This window comes from Miscanthus floridulus, unplaced genomic scaffold, assembly GCF_019320115.1.
Source record: "Miscanthus floridulus cultivar M001 unplaced genomic scaffold, ASM1932011v1 os_1345_1_2, whole genome shotgun sequence".
Taxonomy (NCBI): Eukaryota; Viridiplantae; Streptophyta; class Magnoliopsida; order Poales; family Poaceae; genus Miscanthus; species Miscanthus floridulus.
The window spans coordinates 7138-26411 of NW_027097665.1; the positions used below are offsets into that span (position 1 = coordinate 7138).

General features: G+C 42.7%; 1 pseudogene; it reads right to left on the reverse strand.

The window, feature by feature from the left end:
• Nucleotides 1-13975: 13975 nt before the first annotated feature.
• LOC136533947 (probable rRNA-processing protein EBP2 homolog) lies at nucleotides 13976-16455 on the reverse strand (annotated as a pseudogene).
• Between the last annotated feature and the right edge of the window lie 2819 nt (nucleotides 16456-19274).

The window sequence follows — 19274 nt, forward strand, 5'->3', positions numbered from 1 at the left end:
ATAAACAGGAGCGATTTTCCTGATGCGGACGTCCATGTCAGCCGCACCGAAACATAATAAAACATAATTCGTGGTATCTAGCAAACATGTCCTATCAGCTCAGTAGGTGTTTGGATCTCGTGAGCTAACGATTAGCCCTAGATTTTGGATGCCAAATAAGAGGACTAAGCCTGAGCTAATTATAGGTTAATAAGAGCTAATGGCCTTTAATGTTTAATTAACCCATTATCACAAGATGTGCTAACTTTTATCCTGAGATTCAAACACCCCTTATATCTTTGTTATGCAGGTTCAGATAAACTGGCAGGAATGATGGACACATTGGCATGTCTGTTGCCTGCTATAGATTTTCAAGAGCATTTTACTGGATCAGGGCACTATTGGGATCATGAAGAGAACAAAACCGCAAATTCAAGTGAATTAGAACAAGGAACAGAGAGCAAGGTCCAACAGCTTGGTTGCAACTGACAGTTACCTTTCGAAAGTTAAATATCGAATCCTGTATATTCACTGTCTCCAGTGTGTTCATCCAGACAAGCCAATAGCGCGACAAATTCTCAATGGGAAATCCAGACGCAGGATGAGAGGCATGAAGGATTGGCTCAAAGCAATCCCCTTATCCAACTACTTTTCAAAACCTTTCCTACACTATCATGTGTAAAACGTCATTATTTCTAGTGCTGACTTGTCTAGGTCACCACAGATTTGTCATATATTGAGAATGTGTTCCACTGGTAAAATGTTCTGCAGGCTGTGCAGGGGGAGTACTCAAACTTGTATACTAATAGGAAGCAGATGATAAAAAGAAGCATGGTCGATTCACAAATGCACTAAAACAATCTCACTTGCAATCTTTGTATGGCTTAGAGCATCTCTAACAGTTCGGCATCTGCCTGCTCGCTGCGGCTTTTTTTTTTTTGCTGCAGCTGCGGCTTATTCTAGCTATAGCTACAGTGGATAGTAGTTGAGTTCTTGCAGCCATAACTGCAGCTGTCTGGTGACACATCCATATTTTGCAAATTGCTCCTTGTGTGGTGGTAATCGCCTAGTACAGTGTCATGCCGTTGTGAATAATTGTTACAGAACAATTGAGTCCCTGGTCCCTGCACAGCCACACCCAGACCCACTCAGCACCGCCGCTGCCTCGCCTCCACTGCCGCTGGTCCCCCCTCTCTCCTCACTCCGGTATATCACCGGAGGCCGGAGGGAGTGGGGGTCCATCGTTTGTAATAGGGTTTTTTTTTTAGTAAATTGAGTTTTTAGGGTTAGGGTCTCTCCATACTAAGTTTCTTAGTTTTGGGGATTTATTTCCTTCCTCCTCTTCGGAGACGGTGAGAAGGCAGGGTGTAATCGTTTTCTCCATAGCGGCTCTGTTGAAGATGCGAGCAACAACTACGGCGTCAACATCCTCACCGGTTTAACGACATGGAGACTTTTATTTTCGGACGGCGACATCAAGGCGGAGATGGCGTCGCCGCCATGGAATAATTTTCTCCAATCTCTTCTCCGTTTTATTGTGGTTAGATCTGGCCAGTGACCACAATGAAGGACTAAGGAGAATAAGTTTCACATCAGTCTTCCTCATTCTTCAGTGGCAGAAAGAAGAAGAAGAAATACATCATAAATAAGAAGTTTCTCAACTCCGCCTACATGAATGTTGGCCGTCGTTCGTTGGGCATATATTCTCAGGCCTTTTACCGAGTGTTTGCCTGTGCGGTCATCCATACTACAAAGCGTCGTATATGTTTGGTTTTAAGATCTGGAGCTATTCACAGCGTGGGTACAATTTAGATGAAAATCAATTTCTGGATATCTGTGTAATCTAGAGTGCTTGTAACGTGTTTATGTACTCAACTATTATCTAATATAATTCTTGTTTTGTCGCAAAAAAAAGCCACACCCAGACCCAGAGATTAGCTGCCCATGTTAAAGTGAAAATACTGATGGTTGCCCCTTTCAGGCTTTAGGAATGCTTTTTTCTGTCTTTATTACGGGCTAGAACATGGAGTAGTTAGAGGAAGTTTTTTTTTCATCCTCCAAAATATTTGATATGTTATCTGAGATGCATGCTGTCGGCACTGAAATTTCATCCCGTGCCGAGGGCACACGAGCAAGCCGGAAGGATCCGCTCGATGGAGCTGGAGATCCACCTAGCTTCAGCGCAGGGATGGTCGATCCTACGCACTTCTCCCGAGACGTGCCAGTCAAGTTGACCCTGCAATTGACAAGGAGAGAAAGTTTATCAGTAATTTAGGGCGGAACGTGCCGGTGTTGCCAGACAGTCCCGAATGTGCGGCTCTGAGAGCCGATATGAAAGGAGATCGAATAAATAGTCGATTCCAGCATATTCATAAGAATAGATAAGTTAAAGCTCGTAGGGTTGTGTAAGAAAAATCGGTTATCGTTTAGGTTGAATATCATTATTTAGACAAACATTGGTCAATGGCAAAAGGATGTCAACAATGATTAATTTACACTAAGTCAATGAGCTGCAAGTAACCGAACCACTTTTTATATAAAAGAAATAGCTCTTCGTCATTCAACCATTTAATAAAGATAAATCTAATAAACATATTAGATATCATCTATCGCTATGACCAGTGGGGCATGAGGCAGAATCATGCAGGCCGTAGTAACAACAATAGACTCGACGACTCTAACTTATTACTAATACCAGTGGGGGCATGATGCAGAATTATGCAGGCCGTAATACAATAATAAGATCATGGGGCTAACATATCTTTTAACCTATCTTTACTTCAACGGTCTCATGACGCGAACTGTTTGTGAAAGCACTCGATATCGGCTAAAACAGCCGATTCAGGCATAGCGCACAGTTAAGGTCATACCCTATCAGAAATAGATCTACCGGATAACGATCCCCACTCTACGGTGCTAATAGTGGGGTGTGAGGCAGAATCACACAGGCCGTGATAACGGGCCATGAAACGGTTTTCGCTAGCTAATAGATCTACTCAAGATCAGACATGCCTTAACCGCACACTATGCACGATCAAGATTGATATAAAACAGCCGATAAAACATAACTCATCGTTTAAAGTGCAGATTATATAAGTTTAGATTAACAAACGATGGGTTAAACAAGATATAAAGCCGATCTAAATCAATCCCAATCGGCCGAAGTGATATTGCTGTAATTAAATAAATAATGGAAGCAATAAGCAATATTTGTAACTTAATGAATCTACCCGAAGGAACGCCACCCTTAGATAGAGCCGATAACTTAACCTTAATCTAGTTCGAGCAGTGGAGGTCGACCAGATCGATACAGCCGTACTTAAACTAGACAAGAGTCGATAACTAGCTTATACCAGAGTCGCAGTAGAGGTCGATCGGATTCGATGCAGCCATACGAACAGAAGTATAAGCCATGACGATACTTATAGACAAGCAGTGGAGGTTGACCGGATCGATTCAGCCATACTTGCTGAAGAACTCGCCGAGATCTACTCTACTCCTACTCCTAAGGGGTGGCCGGAGCCGAAAAAAGTAAGTAACTTGTATTTGATTGATTGTGTGTCTTACAATAGTCGGGGTCCAATATTTATACCCGAAATCTACGCATGAATCCTACTTAAGCATGACTCATTACAATTTCTTGACCTAAGAGAAAACATTCCTAATTTAAGATAACTTGGACTCTAATCTTTCCCTTTTTATAGAGTCCAACATGCTTTGTCCCGGCGCCGATCGTAACATTTGTCGTTATCTGCTGGCGCTATCTGAAGAAAGCCGATTTCAGTATTGCATCTGAATCAGCCGATACAGATCTATACGCAATTGATTCCTTGATGACATGATCTTAGGAGCTTTCGAGTTCCTACGATTCTTCTTCCAAATTTTGGTGTAAACACATGCCCCTCTAATTTTGGGATAAAAGTAATTTTATTCTAAAATTATCACGTCTGTATCCTTGATAGGTCCGTAGTCATGAGTAGAGAATCTTGATCTGGGGTCTACTGTTTGTCACCATCCATGTTAGTTCATGAGCCTATGCTTAAAACTTTTACGAGAACATCATTGCTTCATGGGCACTTGGATTCATCTTTCCAAGTCGGCTATAAAATGTATGTCCGATCCTGGCGAGCGCAACTCAACAATTCAGCTATGTTTCTCTTCCATCTGCTCCCTCGAGTGCTTCTGACTCCACCGGACCCTCCATGGTCTATCCCTTTGCTATGAAGATCTTGAGCGGTTAGAAGATTTCTTGTGCATAGGGTGATTTTGTCACTCATTCTAGCGCCTTGTCGAGCAAGAGGATCAGCCACTGTGGTTAGAAGAATTCTTGCGATGTCACCTGAGTCTTCTCTCCATGCTCACAGAGTTGTTCTAGTGTTTGCAAGGGCTAAAATGTGTGGACACCTTCCTCTAGTTTGCTCCACCAAACGCCCACCAGGAAAGCAACATGCTTCTTTCCCACAGTTCCTAGTTACCGAGAAATCAGCTGGGCATCTGTTAGGCGGGCGGCCTTTCCCCTTTTCCTGGCATAATTTTATCAACTGGCCAATTTGACTTGGTTCATGATGACTTTTGGCCTTGTGGGGACCCTAGACTCCCTTCAATCCAAAGAAGCCTTGGTGGGTTGATCTCTGGTCAATGTAAATTCTTCCGTATCCATCCCACGATATCTTGTAATTTGGGGAAGCAATAAGTTTGAATCTGTTATCTCTTTGTTATTTGTCCCCTGAATTTTCGGAGTGTCGATCTGTTTTCGTATCTGATTTCAATTTCACACCCCCGGCGAAATCTATCTTCTTGACCTTCCTGGGCTATATATACGGGCTATGGCTGTGGATCAAAAAACAAACCGCTTCGTCTCAAACCTTCTACGTCTTTAGTATAGTTCCTACTTTTCTGTAGGTTTGAGATCATGGAGAACTGCAAGAGGTCTGCTGAGGAGGCCCTCAATGGATCTACATCATCGCGCCAATGCCTCCACCGCCAAGAGGGTGCAACTTGGGGTGCTCCCATCATTCCGGAGTAGAGGGCTGACTCTACCCAGCCTTCAGGGTCATCTTCTGCACTAATTCGCCACCAGCTCCCCCAGCTATCCGAGGAGGCTAGATCGACTAATGACGATCTGCTGACCTCCATCGATCAGGACTGGCTAGAATTTAGCCAGCTGCCTCTCCCTTGTAGAATCGGCTTTGGCCATGATTCAAGGCTGATCACCCCCTGAGGCTAGCTCGGTGAGGGAAAGGCTGGCTAGGACTGAAGCCATAATCATAGGTGAGACGTTTGCCATATTTTCTCTATCTTCTTCTTAATTTTGCCTTCAAGATTTCTAATCATCCCTTTCCTTAAACCTTTTAGATCTAACTGCTCAGTTGGAGAGTCTTCGATCAGCTGCGGATCACGCGATAGGATTTATCAATGCTAGGGGCGCTGTTCCGGTGGTTCGCTTGCATGACATCCCAAATCATGTCAGGGAGGTCGCTCTTCATGGTGTTCGTCATGGTGCGCTTGGTTGAGGACTTCCTTAGCGCCGCCAACTCTATAGCCTTCAATACTCTAGGCCGATGATATAGTAAGCAAGGTGTTTTCCAGCCCGTATCTTGTAATAGGTGATATTTAGCAAACAATTTCCTCGTCTTGAGTGATTTTCCTTTGTTTTGTACTTTGTATTATACGCATCACTTCGTCCGTGTTTGCTTTGCTCCTATTGGCGATACACATCATACCGGCTTTTACTCCTTTGGGTTTATTTTTGCACTAAAGGCGATACCTTTCTGATATCGGCTTTTAGAGTTGACGACCGAACAAACCGGGTTTTAAGTATTAATCCCAATGCTAGGGTAATATTTTTTAGATATTTCCCATTGATTGCTCGGTCAAATTCTTCCTCTCCTCTTAGTGTTTCCAAAATATAAGCATTGCCAGGCGCACAACGTTTGATCCGATAAGGTCCTTCCCAGTTAGGTGACCATTTGTCGAATTTACTGTCCTTTGACCCGATCGACAATTTTACTTTCTAGACCAAGTCTCCTTCAGAAAATTGCTTAATCTTGACCTTTTTATTATAATATTTTACATTCCTTAGTTTATTGGCTTCGATATTTTCAAGAGCACATAGCCGAAGGCAACTCAAGTCCTCTAGGTCATCTATCATAAGATTCTTGTAGATTTCGGCTGACAAATCATTTTGCAATGCAACACGCCTTGATCCAATCTAAACTTCCAAAGGAAGAACTGTATTATGGCCATACACAAGTTCATAAGGCGATGTTTTAATTGATCCATGATAGGCTATCCTATATGCCCATAGTGCCTCATTAAGCGTTGAATGTCATTTCCTTGGCTGTTCTTCAATCTTTTTCTTGATCAGCTTAATCATAATTTGATTGGACACCTCTGCCTGGCCATTAGCCTGAGCATAGTAAGGAGAAGAATTTAGTAGCTTGATTCCCATACTGACAGCAAAATATCTGAATTCCTCTGATGTGAACATTGTCCCCTAATCGATAGTTATAGTTTGAGGAATCCCAAAACGATACACAATATGCTCCTTGACAAAATCAACCATATTCTTTGAGGTTATTATCTTCAAAGGAATTGCCTCAACCCACTTAGTGAAGTAATCTGTTGCTGCCAATATGAACTTATGTCCTTTGCTTGAGGGCAAAAAATCTAGCCAATTAAATCAATTCCCCAACCTCGAAACGGCTATGGCTTGATTATTGGATTCATGGCTGATGCAGACGATTTCTGGATATTACCAAAACATTGACAATCCTGGCACCCCTTGTAATATTCAAAATAATCTTCTAATATTGTTGGCCAGAAATATCCAGTTCTACGAATATTCCACTTTCCCACTCTCCCGTATAGTATTGGCATTGATAACATATGCTTAATCACATCAGCCTTGGAAACAACCGTACACTCAGTCGATAATAATTAGTGTCGTAACTTAGTGCAAGAGAAATATAAGCACTAAGCATAACTTTTCGATGGGAGAATATATTATCTCTGGATCCAATAGTCTTCTACTCAGATAGAAAACAACTCTTTATTTTCCTTCAAATTCTTGCATTAAGGCCAATCCAATCGTCTTGTCATCAATCGATATGTACAACTTAAAAGGCTTACCTTGCTGAGGAGGGACCAGCACAGGCGGACACTTCATGTATTCTTTTATTTCTTCAAACGTCTTCTATTGTATGTCACCTCACTTGAATTTTTTATCATTTTTCAACTTCAACAAGGGAGAAAACTGGTAGAATCCTTTCCTACAAATTTGAAATGAATCTTCTTATGAAATTAATCTTACCAAGCAAAGATTGCAACTCTGTCTTAGTAGTCAGGGGAACTACCTCATCAATTGCTTTTACGCTTTTTTGACCAACTTTGATTCCTCTCTCGTGGACCATAAATCCCAAGAATTATCTAGCTGACACTCCAAAAGCACACTTATTAGGATTCATCTTTAGACCATATTTTCTCATGCATTCTAGAGTCTCTCGCAAATCAGCTAGGTGCTCTTTGTACCCTTTGGATTTTATCATCACATCATCGATGTAGATTTCAACAATCCTGCCGATCAACTTATGAAAAATATAATTCATCGTCCTTTGATAAGTTGCACCGGTATTCTTCAGACCAAAGGTCATTACAACCCATTTGAATAAACCGATTATGCTGGGGCACCTGAAAGCGGTCTTTGCTATGTCTTCCTTAGCCATGAAAATTTGGTCATACCCTACATTGTCATCCATGAAGCTAATAACCTTGTGCCCGGCTGCTGCATCTATTAAGATATCAGCTATCAGCATCGGATAACCATCCATGGGTGTGGCTTTGTTCAGATCCCTGAAATCGATGCAAACTCTTAATTTTCCATTTTTCTTATACACAGGGACAACATTTGATATCCACTCTGCATATCAACACGGTCGGATAAACTTTACCTCTAGTAACCTTTTAGTCTCCTTTTTGTTATCATCAAGCACGTTTGGGTTGAATCTCCTTGGAGCCTGTTTAAACGACTGATATCCAGGTTTGATTAGCAACCGATGTTCGACAATTGATCCGGTCTAGACTAGGCATCTTATAGTACTCTTAAGCAAAATAGTCTTCAAATTTCTTTAACAAATCAACTAACTCTCGTTTATACTCAGGGTCCAACTTGGCACTTACATACATCGGCCCTAGGTCTATCTCTAGAACCAATATCTACTTCTTCTAATTCATCGGCCGATGTGAAACCATGTCCTAGTTTGCCATCTGTACCATCTATTGGATTATCCATTAAGACAATTTTTCAAAACCGACTGCTTGGATCAGCTGTTGGCTTTCATCATTGATTCTAATGAAGCCTCCTTCCCATAACTTGCTAGAAAAACATTCAAAGTCTCATAGTTCCTAAAAGACTGGATCGGCTGTTGCGATGCTCACAGATTCATCAGCGTGAACCAGCTCGACATCATCTCCATGCCTATTGAATCAAACATTAATGCATGGTCGATGGTACACAATAGTTCGCATGAATCCAATCACGACCAAGGAGCAAACTATACGACCCTTTTTCATCGATGACGAAGAATGTGGTGAGCAGAGTCTTACTCCCGATTGTTAGTCAAACATTTATTGCTCCCCTGAGTCTTGGACACATTACCCCCAAAGTCTTTAAGCATCATATCAGTCTCAATCAGATATCCTAGTCCCTTGCCAAGTTTACAAAAAGTGGTGTAAGGTATGAGATTAATAGAAGCGTCTTCGTCCACCAATATCTTGTTCATCGGCTTCCCATCAACCAAACCTTTCACATATAAAGCTTTTAAGTGTCGATGTTTGACTGGTTTATCAAATATGCTTGTTGTATTACCGTCAACTTGGCAACCATCTCCTCATACTCCGATTCATCAAAATCCGAATAAACTTTTGATCTACCGAAACTCTGAACTCTGATGGCAACAGAAAAGCCATTTGAATATTAGCCGATGGCTACTTTCTATCGGCTGTTTGCTTAGTACGTCATACTTGAGGTTTACCGGATGCCTGAGTCAGTTCTAACTCCTTATTCCTTAGGCGTTGCACCCTTCTCTTCTGGCTTCTTGTCAAACTTCCTGGACACCATTGGTCTTCCTGCCACATGTATTCTCTTTCATTGCCTTCTTCTCCATAATCAGCCCAGTCTTGATCGATAAATCTTTTTCCCAGCCGATTATGAATACTTCTATTTTTAAGCGCTGATCCATGTTATTATGGTGATATGCATCTTGAGCATGGATAGACCGGCGGTTGGCTTGAGATTGCCTAAATTTTCAATATTGATCGCTGCATTCTGGACAGTTACTCCTGGTAGGCAACTTCAAACCTTCGTTCCAGTAATGTCTGAAGAAAGGACAATTCCAATGCAATTCAGTTTGCTTTCTTTTGTACCTCTCTCTTTCCTATTGATGCTGGTATTCTTGCTTTTCTAACCAACGTTGATAATTATTTTTCCTTCTGCCACTACCACTTATTCAACAGGATCCGAGATGTAACTCATGGCTTTATCACCCCATCTTTTGATGTTTCTCCCTGCTCATATCGGCTCTTTTGCTTATCACGACGTCTTTTAATTTCCCTGTATTCAGCGGCCGATATTTGCATCTTAGGATCGACTGTTCCAGCTTCTTTTGATTTGGTTGATGTTAGGACCTTAGTTTTTCCTTTGAGCAGCCTAGTATCGACCATGTTTTGATCTCCTAGGAAAGGATTATCATCAACTTTCATTTTCTGAGGCATATCAAATTTGAGCCTTGCTTGTTGAATAGCCCTCTGTATATGCTGCCGAAAAATTCTGCATTTATTAGTGGAATGAGAAGTAGCGTTATGGAACTTGCAGAACTTCTTATTATTCAACTGATCAGGGGGCAACATAACATGATTATCGGGCAACTTGATCTGCCCCTTCTCAAGCAGGAAATCAAAGAGCTTGTCCAATTTTGTGATATCAAAGTCATAGCTCTCCTCGACTCCTCTTCCCTAAGGATTTGGCACCATTATTGTTTTCTTGCCCCAATTCCATTCAGTCGCAGCAACCTCTTCTTCTTCATCTTCATAGCCATCATCGACTGAGTATGGATTATAAGCTTCGGCCACTGTGGTACTCTTCTGGAATTGGGTATCTCTGCACATACTCTGAAATTGGCCTATTGAGCGCTGCCACTCGTTGAGCCAATTGACCCAAGTTGTTAAATTCTTGTCCTAGCAGTTTTTCTTTCCACATTGGCAGCATTCCTTAAACGGCTAAAGCAGCTAGCTGATCATCAGCTAAGTTTAATGAGAAGCATAAGTTCCTAGTTTCTCGGAACATCTAAAGAAACTCAGTGCCTGATTCATTAGTCTTCTGACTTATAGTTGTCAGATCGGTAATCTTCTTTTCTCCAGTCCTAGTATAAAAATATGTATAAAATTTCTTTTCCAGATCAGCCCAATTGGCAATGGAGTTGATCGACAGTGATGAAAACCAAGTGAAGGTTGGTCCTGACAGGGACAAAGAGAAGAAACGAACTCGATGGGCCTCCTCAACTGATGCCTCACACAATTGTGTAAGATACCGACTGATATGCTCTATTGTGCTTGTGCTATCTTGGCCAGTCAACTTAGCAAACTCTGGAAGCCTATAATTTATAGGAAGAGCGACCAAATCATACTATTCTAGATATGGGCGTTTGTATGAAAAGGTCAGCCCTTTTGGCTTTAGACCGAACTAATTCTTCATCATCTCGGTCACCTTTAGCAACAACTCGTCAGCATGTGAATTTGGATTCATCTGCACCTGCTGACCCATCTGTGGACTGAAATCCCGTATGCCTTGATACCCTAGATTCAGAATCATGTGAAGGGTGTTATAATCTGTGCCATGATAATACCTCTATGGAATCTCTATCTGCTGGGTTCTTTGCTGGTTTGCTGCTTAAAGTCTCTGGTTATAGACATGAGGATCTATATCTCTATGGATCTTTTTGAATTGATGGTGCTATTTTTTGAGCCGACGATGATATGTGGCCTAATGTGCCAAAATTAATCACCTGGTTCTGACCTTGCCCCGTCGGCTGTTGCACATACTATACTGACGGTCCAGGATTATACTATGTCTGATTCATAGTAGTACCTTGAGCTTGTTCAGATGAACCCTGAACTACTTGGACATCATCATTACCAGTCGGTGCTGCTTCTTGATGGCTGGTACCGACTTGATTAGTCCCTTGGGTCGACAGATGTGGAATGTTGTAATAAGCCAGGCAAAGCTTGACCAACTAGAAACCCATGAATCGTTTCTTTCATGGCGTTGTGGAATGTATCCAAGAAAGCTTCATTATGGCTTGATATGGCATCATGAACAGATTTGTTTACAATTTCCATAAAGAAACGCCTGTCTTCAGCTTTAATTGTATCTGTCTGCCCATGTAATAGAACTCTCGGTAATAGAAATTTCTGAACAATTATGTTGTCATGTGTTTTGGTATAGGACAACAAATATTTGTTCTAAAATCCTTCTATAGCTTTGCCGATGACATCTTTATCTCCATCAGGTAGATCTTCATAATGTACCATAAGGATGTCGATGTTGTTGTGAACCGCCATGACGATTGTGGGGTCCCACCGGGCGTGCCAGAAACGTGTGTCGGCACAAAATTTCGTCCCGTGCAGAGGGCACACGAGCAAGCCGGAAGGGTCCGCTCGATGGAGCTGGAGATCCGCCTAGCTTCATCGCAGGGATGGTCGATCCTGCGCACTCCTCCAGAGACGTGCCAGTCAATTTGACCCTGCAATTGACAAGGAGAGAAAGTTTATCGGTAATTTAGGGCGGAACATGCTGGTATTGCTAGACAGTCCCGAATGTACGGCTCTGAGAGGCGATATGAAAGGAAGATCGACTAAATAGTCGATTCTAGCATATTCATAAGAATAGATCAGTTAAAGCTCGTAGGGTTGTGTAAGAAGAATCAGTTATCGTTCAGGATGAATATCATTATTTAGACAAATATTGGTCAATGGCAAAAGGATATGAACAATGATTAATTTACACTAAGCCAATGACTGCAAGTAACCGAACCCCTTTTTATATAAAAGAAACAGCTCATCATCATTCAACCATTTAATAAAGATAAATCTAATGAACATATTAGATCTCATCTATCGCTATGACCAGTGGGTCATGAGGCAGAATCATGCAGGCCGTAGTAACAACAATAAACTCGATGACCCTAACTTATTACTAATACAAGTGGGGCATGAGGCAGAATCATGCAAGCCGTAATACAATAATAAGATCATGGGGCTAACACATCTTTCAACATATCTTTACTTCAACGGTCTCATAACGTGAACTGTTTGTAAAAGCACTCGATATCGGCTAAAACAGTCGATTTAGGCATAGCGCACAGTTAAGGTCATATCCCTATCAGGAACAGATCTACCGGATAACGATCCCCACTCCACGGTGCTAATAGTGGGGTGTGAGGCAGAATCACATAGGCCGTGATAACGGGCCATGAAACAGTTTTCGCTAGCTAATAGATCTACTCAAGATTAGACATGCCTTAACCGCACGTTATGCACGATCAAGATTGATATAAAATAGCCGATAAAACATAACTTATTATTTAAAGTACAGATTATATCAGTTTAGATTAATAAACGATGGGTTAAACAAGATATAAGGCCGGTCTAGATCAATCCCAATCGAACGAAGTGATATTGCTATAATTAAATAAATAATGGAGGCAATAAGCAATATCGGTAACTTAATGAATCTACCCGAAGGAACGCCACCCTTAGATAGAGTCGATAACTTGACCTTAATCTAGTTCGAGCAGTGGAGGTCGCCTGGATCGATGCAGCCGTACTTGGACTAGACAAGAGACGATAACTAGCTTATACCAGAGTCGTAGTGGAGGTCGACTAGGATCGATGCAGCCGTACGAACAGAAGTATAAGCCATGATGGTACTTACAAACAAGTAGTGGAGGTCGACCGGATCGATGCAACCATACTTGCTGAAGAACTCGTCGAGATCTACTCTACTCCTACTCCTAAGGGGTAGCCGGAGCTGAAAAAAGTAAGTAACTTATACTTGATTGATTGTGTGTCTTACAATAGCCGAGGTTCAATATTTATACCTAGAACCTACGCATGAATCCTACTTAAGCACGACTCGTTACAATTTCTTGGCCTAAGAGAAAACATTCCTAATTTAAGATAACTTGGACTCTAATCTTTTCCTTTTTGTAGAGTCCAATATGCTTTGTACCGGCACCGATCGTAGCCTTTGTCGTTATCTGCTGACGCTATCTGAAGAAAGCCGATTCCAGTGTTGCATCTGAATCAGCCGATACTGATCTGCACGCAATTGATTCCTTGATGACATGATCTTGAGAGCTTTCGAGTTCCTAGCGATTCTTCTTCCAAATTTTGGTGTAAACGCATGCAAGCACCCATTGCAGTCAGGATGAACATTTCTAAAGTTAACAATCAGATTCAGTGAGGTAACACTCTATTCGCTTGATCGTATTAGCCATGCTTATCAGCCATGATACAATATTTTTCTTTCACAACAAAACAGCATCAGCCGACTTATAAGCCACAGAAACGATCAAGCGAACAAGGTTATGCTGCATCGCAATCGATGCAGTGAGGAAACTATATATCATCAATCAAAATTGATAAAGGGAGATGTGAATCATCGACAACGGCAATGTTATCACCCCTCCAACCAAACCTGCACATGCATAGTAACCTAAAAAAATGCAGAACATAAGGAATAAACAACAGGAAGAACAACAACTTTAAGTATAAATGCAGCGGGGTAAGATTTATCTGCATTCCACGATAAAAGAAGACCATCACCAGATAAAGCAAAACATTAAGTCTTGTGTTTAGGACTGCTTCCCTCGACTAATATTAGCTATTTTTTGCTTCTGGCACACACCATAACAAAATAATGCCACAATGAGAATAGTAATAACGGCAAAAGTTCAAAACTTCTTTCTCTTCTGGTTTTGAGACTCGCCCAGATTCTTACAATATACATCAAAAGTTCAAAACCTCTTTCTCTTCTTGTTTTGAGACTCACCCCCCTTGTTAAAGCTTCTGAAATCATTAGTGGTCTCAGCAGTGTTTTGCTTCTTCAGCCCTTTACGACCACCATTCCCAAACTTGGAATCCCTTGTCCTCCTGTTCTTTCCTTCTTTACCTCGCTTAGCAAGACCACCAGACCTGTCACCAGGAGAAACACCAGGCCTCTTTTTCTTTGATTGTTTAAATCCTTCTTCTCCTTCAAAATTAAGGTCTGGCACATCATCATTTCCCTTGGTGAATCCGCCTTGTTGCCTCTGCTTCCTCCACTTCTTGACTGACTCAATCTGCTCCTTCTTCTGCTTAGCCCTCTCCTTCTTCTTCTCAGCCTGAACCTCCTTTGCTTTCTTCCTGGACTCTCTAGCCTTCCCCGCTCCTCAGCCTCCTCGATCATCTTCTTCTCCGACAACAACCTCCCCTTGATCTTGTGCATGTGCGCATCAGTCTTCACCATCTCAGGATAGTAATCTATTGGTCTAAGGAACCAGACCTACATCGACTGCAGCTTCTCAAAGGCCTGCCTTGTGCCATCCAAAACTTGGGTGTAAAACGCAAGTTCGCGGGCAAGATCATCGTTGACATCAACTTTCTCCCCCTGATCATGCTCACATTCTTGGGCTAGGTTATGTCTTCAAGTTTTTCAAGAATAGCCTCCTTGTTGTATATAGCTTTGTCTGAAGGCTTAGCCTGAGCTTCTTCACCTGAATCATCTTCTGAGTCCGATTCTTCAACATCAGAATCAACATCATCCATGATTTCTTCATCATGGGCCAAGGCCTCTTCATTTGCAAGGGCCACCATTTTTACTATTACCAAAGAAAATGAGCTAATATTAATTAACAGAACCAAAATGACGTGATACAAAAAAAATATAGTATGAAAGGCAGAGGTGTAAGCTAAATTTCCACAAAGCCCCCATCTTAGTTTGAACTGCCTGAAACTAAAACAAAATGCTACACACGGCAAGCATAACAAAAGTACAGAACAAATACCTAAATTCATATGGGACTTGAACCACATAGTTGAATACAGTTAAACTGGAAGAACATAGTGGCAAGGTATCACAGGATAAATAAACTAAAAGGCAACTAAAGAATACAAATAACTAGTCAACTCCCACCTACGACATGGTCCTCAGAAGTATGACACATAGTTGTGTACAGGTTATGCATTTGTGCTCTAGTCCAAATTCTTCAGGTATAACCCAACAAATTACATATGGATCTCCAGCAAGTTCGACATGATGCAAATTAACAAAGCAATATAATTAATGCAGCACCACAAATCTACTTAAGAAAGCTTTGACACGATATGCAAAAAGATGGAATTGAACTTTGTCTAACTGTGGGCTCTTATTCCAGCTTACACAATCTACTTAGGGGTACGCAGTGGCTACATCTGCAGAACTCGGATAAAACAACGCAACAACCGGAGGAAATCAGTTAACACGACCAAACTGCTAGGGCTAAAAATGTCTGCTGCAGAGATAATATGCATGCACCTAGCCACACTTTGGTCGATTACAGATGCAACACATCCAGGAGAGCATTAGTAAATGGGCATGGACGTACACATGTATACCCGATAATTTTTGCAAAATGTTAGAAGTTCGTAGGCATCAAAGAGCCAAATAGATAGCTTGAGGTTAGAGTTTGGGAACACGGTTTCGCACAGCATGCAGGGAAGAGAAGGGTGGGAGTACCTGGTGGGCGCTCTTCGCCGGCGAGAAGGTCGGCACCTGGCGTAGGGCGGCGGTGGCGGTAGTCCACCCAGTCGTCGCAGACAGAGCGCGCGTAGGGCGGCAAAAAAAAAAAAAGAGAGGCGGAGGCTGATGGCAACTAGGGTTACTTCACAGTTGTAGTTGGGCCTTTAATGGGCTTCTCCTTCCAAGCTGAGACGCGTATTGCGCAGCGGGTTCGGTTGTGAACGGGACCAGAAAATCATCCCATAATACTCGACATTCCAGGATGGATTAGGATTTTTTTTATTTTTTTTAGGATGGGCGGACCGACATGGGTGTACACATGATAAAAAATCGTAAGTTAGTGGCCATAATACATGTATACATTATACACTTTGTGATTACATCAGATCCAAATACAGATAGCCAAAATAGCTCAAGCTAGGGTTCGGGTGCTCAATTTTGCACAGCAGCAAAAGAAGAGAAGGGGCGGGCATACCTGATGTGGTGGGTTCACGTCGCCTGGAAAGGGCAGCTGGAGGTATGACGGCGGCCGTCGCCCTAGCTGTTGCGCACTCGCCCCCGCGAGGTGAACCGGAGGGGGGAAAAACAGTGTGAACTGAACGAAAGCAGGAGAGCAGCTCCATTCTTCCCGGCTGTTTGCAGCTTGCTTCTTCTCGCGCTAGTGGGCCGGTTTCTCTCTCTCTCTCTTTTCCTGCAGGTCCACGCGCATAATTAGGCTCGTTTATTAGAGAAACGGTAACGCTCTCTACTCAGCGTCCGTATGGCCGGACAGGTGGACCCGCCTGTCCCCATGCCTTGCGCGTCCTACCCGTGCCTTGCGCGTCCTACCCGTGCCTTGCGCCACCCATGCCGCTTACATCTCGCGTTGCGCTCCACCTATAGATGGCAACGGGTACAGATTGCCCGCGTGCCCGCAGGTAAAAATCTGGTAGGACGAGGGTACGGGTGCAACTTGTGCCCGCTGGTGTGGGTGCTGGTTTGTAGTTAAACCCAATGGGTAAAAATTCGTGGGTGTAGAAAACTTGTACACGTGCCTGCTTCACCCGCAAACCCGCTACAAACTCGTGACATGTAGGTCCCCGCTTACTATATATAAAGGAAGCAACTTAGCTTTATGATTTCCTCCCTCGTATCTATTTATATATATAAGAGAACCATTTTTATGTTGGTATAATGCTAGGTAGTTCTGATTTTCATACTTAAATTACTTTCTATAACCTATGCATGTATTATTGTTCTGGGGTTCGCGGGTGTACCCGCGGGTGACGGGTGTGGGTGTAGACTTCTACCCGTGGCGGGTTGCGGGCGTGGGTGTGGGTTTGTTATTCAACCCGCGAGTGCGGGTCTATATGTCTTTTGCCCGTGGGTGATGTGCTCGTTGCCATCATAGCTCCGCCGCACCTTGCGCCTCTCGCCCGGACTCGCGCTGCGCACAACCGAGGTCCGTGGACCGTGGGCGACCTCCGCGCCGGCGTCGAGCTCCACATCAACGAGCCTCCATTAGGCGGAAGTAAGTAGATGAGCACAAGTTAGAACCGTATGTTTCATGTGTTTTAGATGTATGTTGCATATGTTTTATTTAGATATTGCAAAAGTAGATCAGGTGTTACATATGTTGCAATGTCTATATACGTATGTTGTAAGTGTATATTTCAATTGTTTTCAAACGTATGTTGCAAGTAGTTTATCTGGATATTGCATATGTTGCACTAGCTATACAGGTACACTGCAAGTGTATGTTTTTAAATATTTCAGCAGTTTCAAACGTATGTTACAAGTATTTTATCTAGATTGCATATGTTGCAGCGGGCATACACGTATGTTGCAAGTGTATGTTTCAAATATTTTAGCTATTTCAAATGTATACTGCAAGTGTTTTATATGGATGTTGCAGTGGCCATACACATATGTTGCAATAGTATGTTCTAAATGTTTTATCTATTTTCAGACGTATGTTGCAGCAAATGCTTCATGTTGCAAGTGTTCCATGAGCAGGCGTGGAAAGTGGGTGCGGACAGAGGTGGTCCCAACGTGCGCGAGAAGCGAAGCGAATGCGGCAGCAGGCGCATGCCTACCGTAGCAGCAGGCGGGGTCGGGCCGGCAGGCGCGGCAACAGCAGCAGCAGCGCGCGACCAGGCGGCATGAGCTGCATGCAACCATGCATACGAGTGGTCGAGCGAGAGAGCCCTGCAGCCTACGGACATGCGAAATAACAACAGGAATCGGGGGGCAGCAGCCGTCGAACTGATTGATGGGACGAAAGGGCGAGCAGCAGGCTCGGGCGTCCGCTCGCGCGCCAGACGTCCGGGCGCTAGCAAAGCCCTAGGTAGCAATCGGCCCATGAAAATGGCTCATTCCTTCTTTTTTGAGAAAACTGGCTTATTCTTTCTCCGTGTCATTTTTCCTTTTGCCATGATTTTTTCCTGTTTTAATTTTGTTTCCAACTATTTTGATTATCATAACTTGTCACTGATGATTATATTTATATTTATGTTTTTTAGATCCACTAGCGAAAATTTCCCCTTTTCTATCACTAGCTTAGCTTAGGGTAACTTTCCTTTGGTCTTTTCAAATCAGTGTTCTAGTTCATTTTGATAAATATTTTTATTTCACATAAATCTCTTCTCTGTCTAATATTAAAGAGCGAAGCGTTTCTTCCAACCCGCTTTCTTGTCTCACTTTTTTACTTCTCAAACTACCCTCGCACCCACCATATCCTGTATGTGATCTGAATTCATAAGTCATGCTCATATAAGTCAAAGCAACCCGCTTCCAGCAATGATACGGAGCCCAATTCCAATATGTATTTGTATTCTTACAAGTTAGAACAACCGGTGTCCAACAATGGTACGGAGTTCATTACAAGACATATTAAGTTTTGTGTAACGCACATGCACACTTGCTAGTATATCATAAGTGATGAGTACCTATGTCCCAGTTACCCTCAACGACCAAGAAGCAAGGGCATAGCTGCTAGGAAGCAAGGGTGTAGGCATGTAGCTGCCCTAAAGTCCTCGTTTGACTACGCTCAATCGGAAGGTGACTTTGGGGAAGTACTAATACTCGAGAAAGCATGCACACACCCAACCTCTGTCGGCCCCTCAATTTGAGTCCTAAGTGCATTCGTATTTGTGCTAGGATCACGCACAAATACGCACAAATCACAAGAATGGTACGCAGACATATAATAAAAGGTTCCAAGTTTTTATTGATATCTAGAAATAAGGTCTTACAACAGTGGCCTAAGGGGCATGGTCATAAGCTACATATGTGGCGGATGACTACGGTTGTGAAACAGCATTATTGGTGGTCTCTAGAGCGGGATTATTATACAGTGAAGCGGTGTCCTATTCCACAGGCAACTAGAGCGCGGCCAAAACCCTAGCATCGATGTCATACTCCTACGAACCTATCTCCTTGTGGGAATCCTAATCTTCGTGGTACGTTTCCTCATCGAAGTCATAGTCTTCTTCCGTGCCGA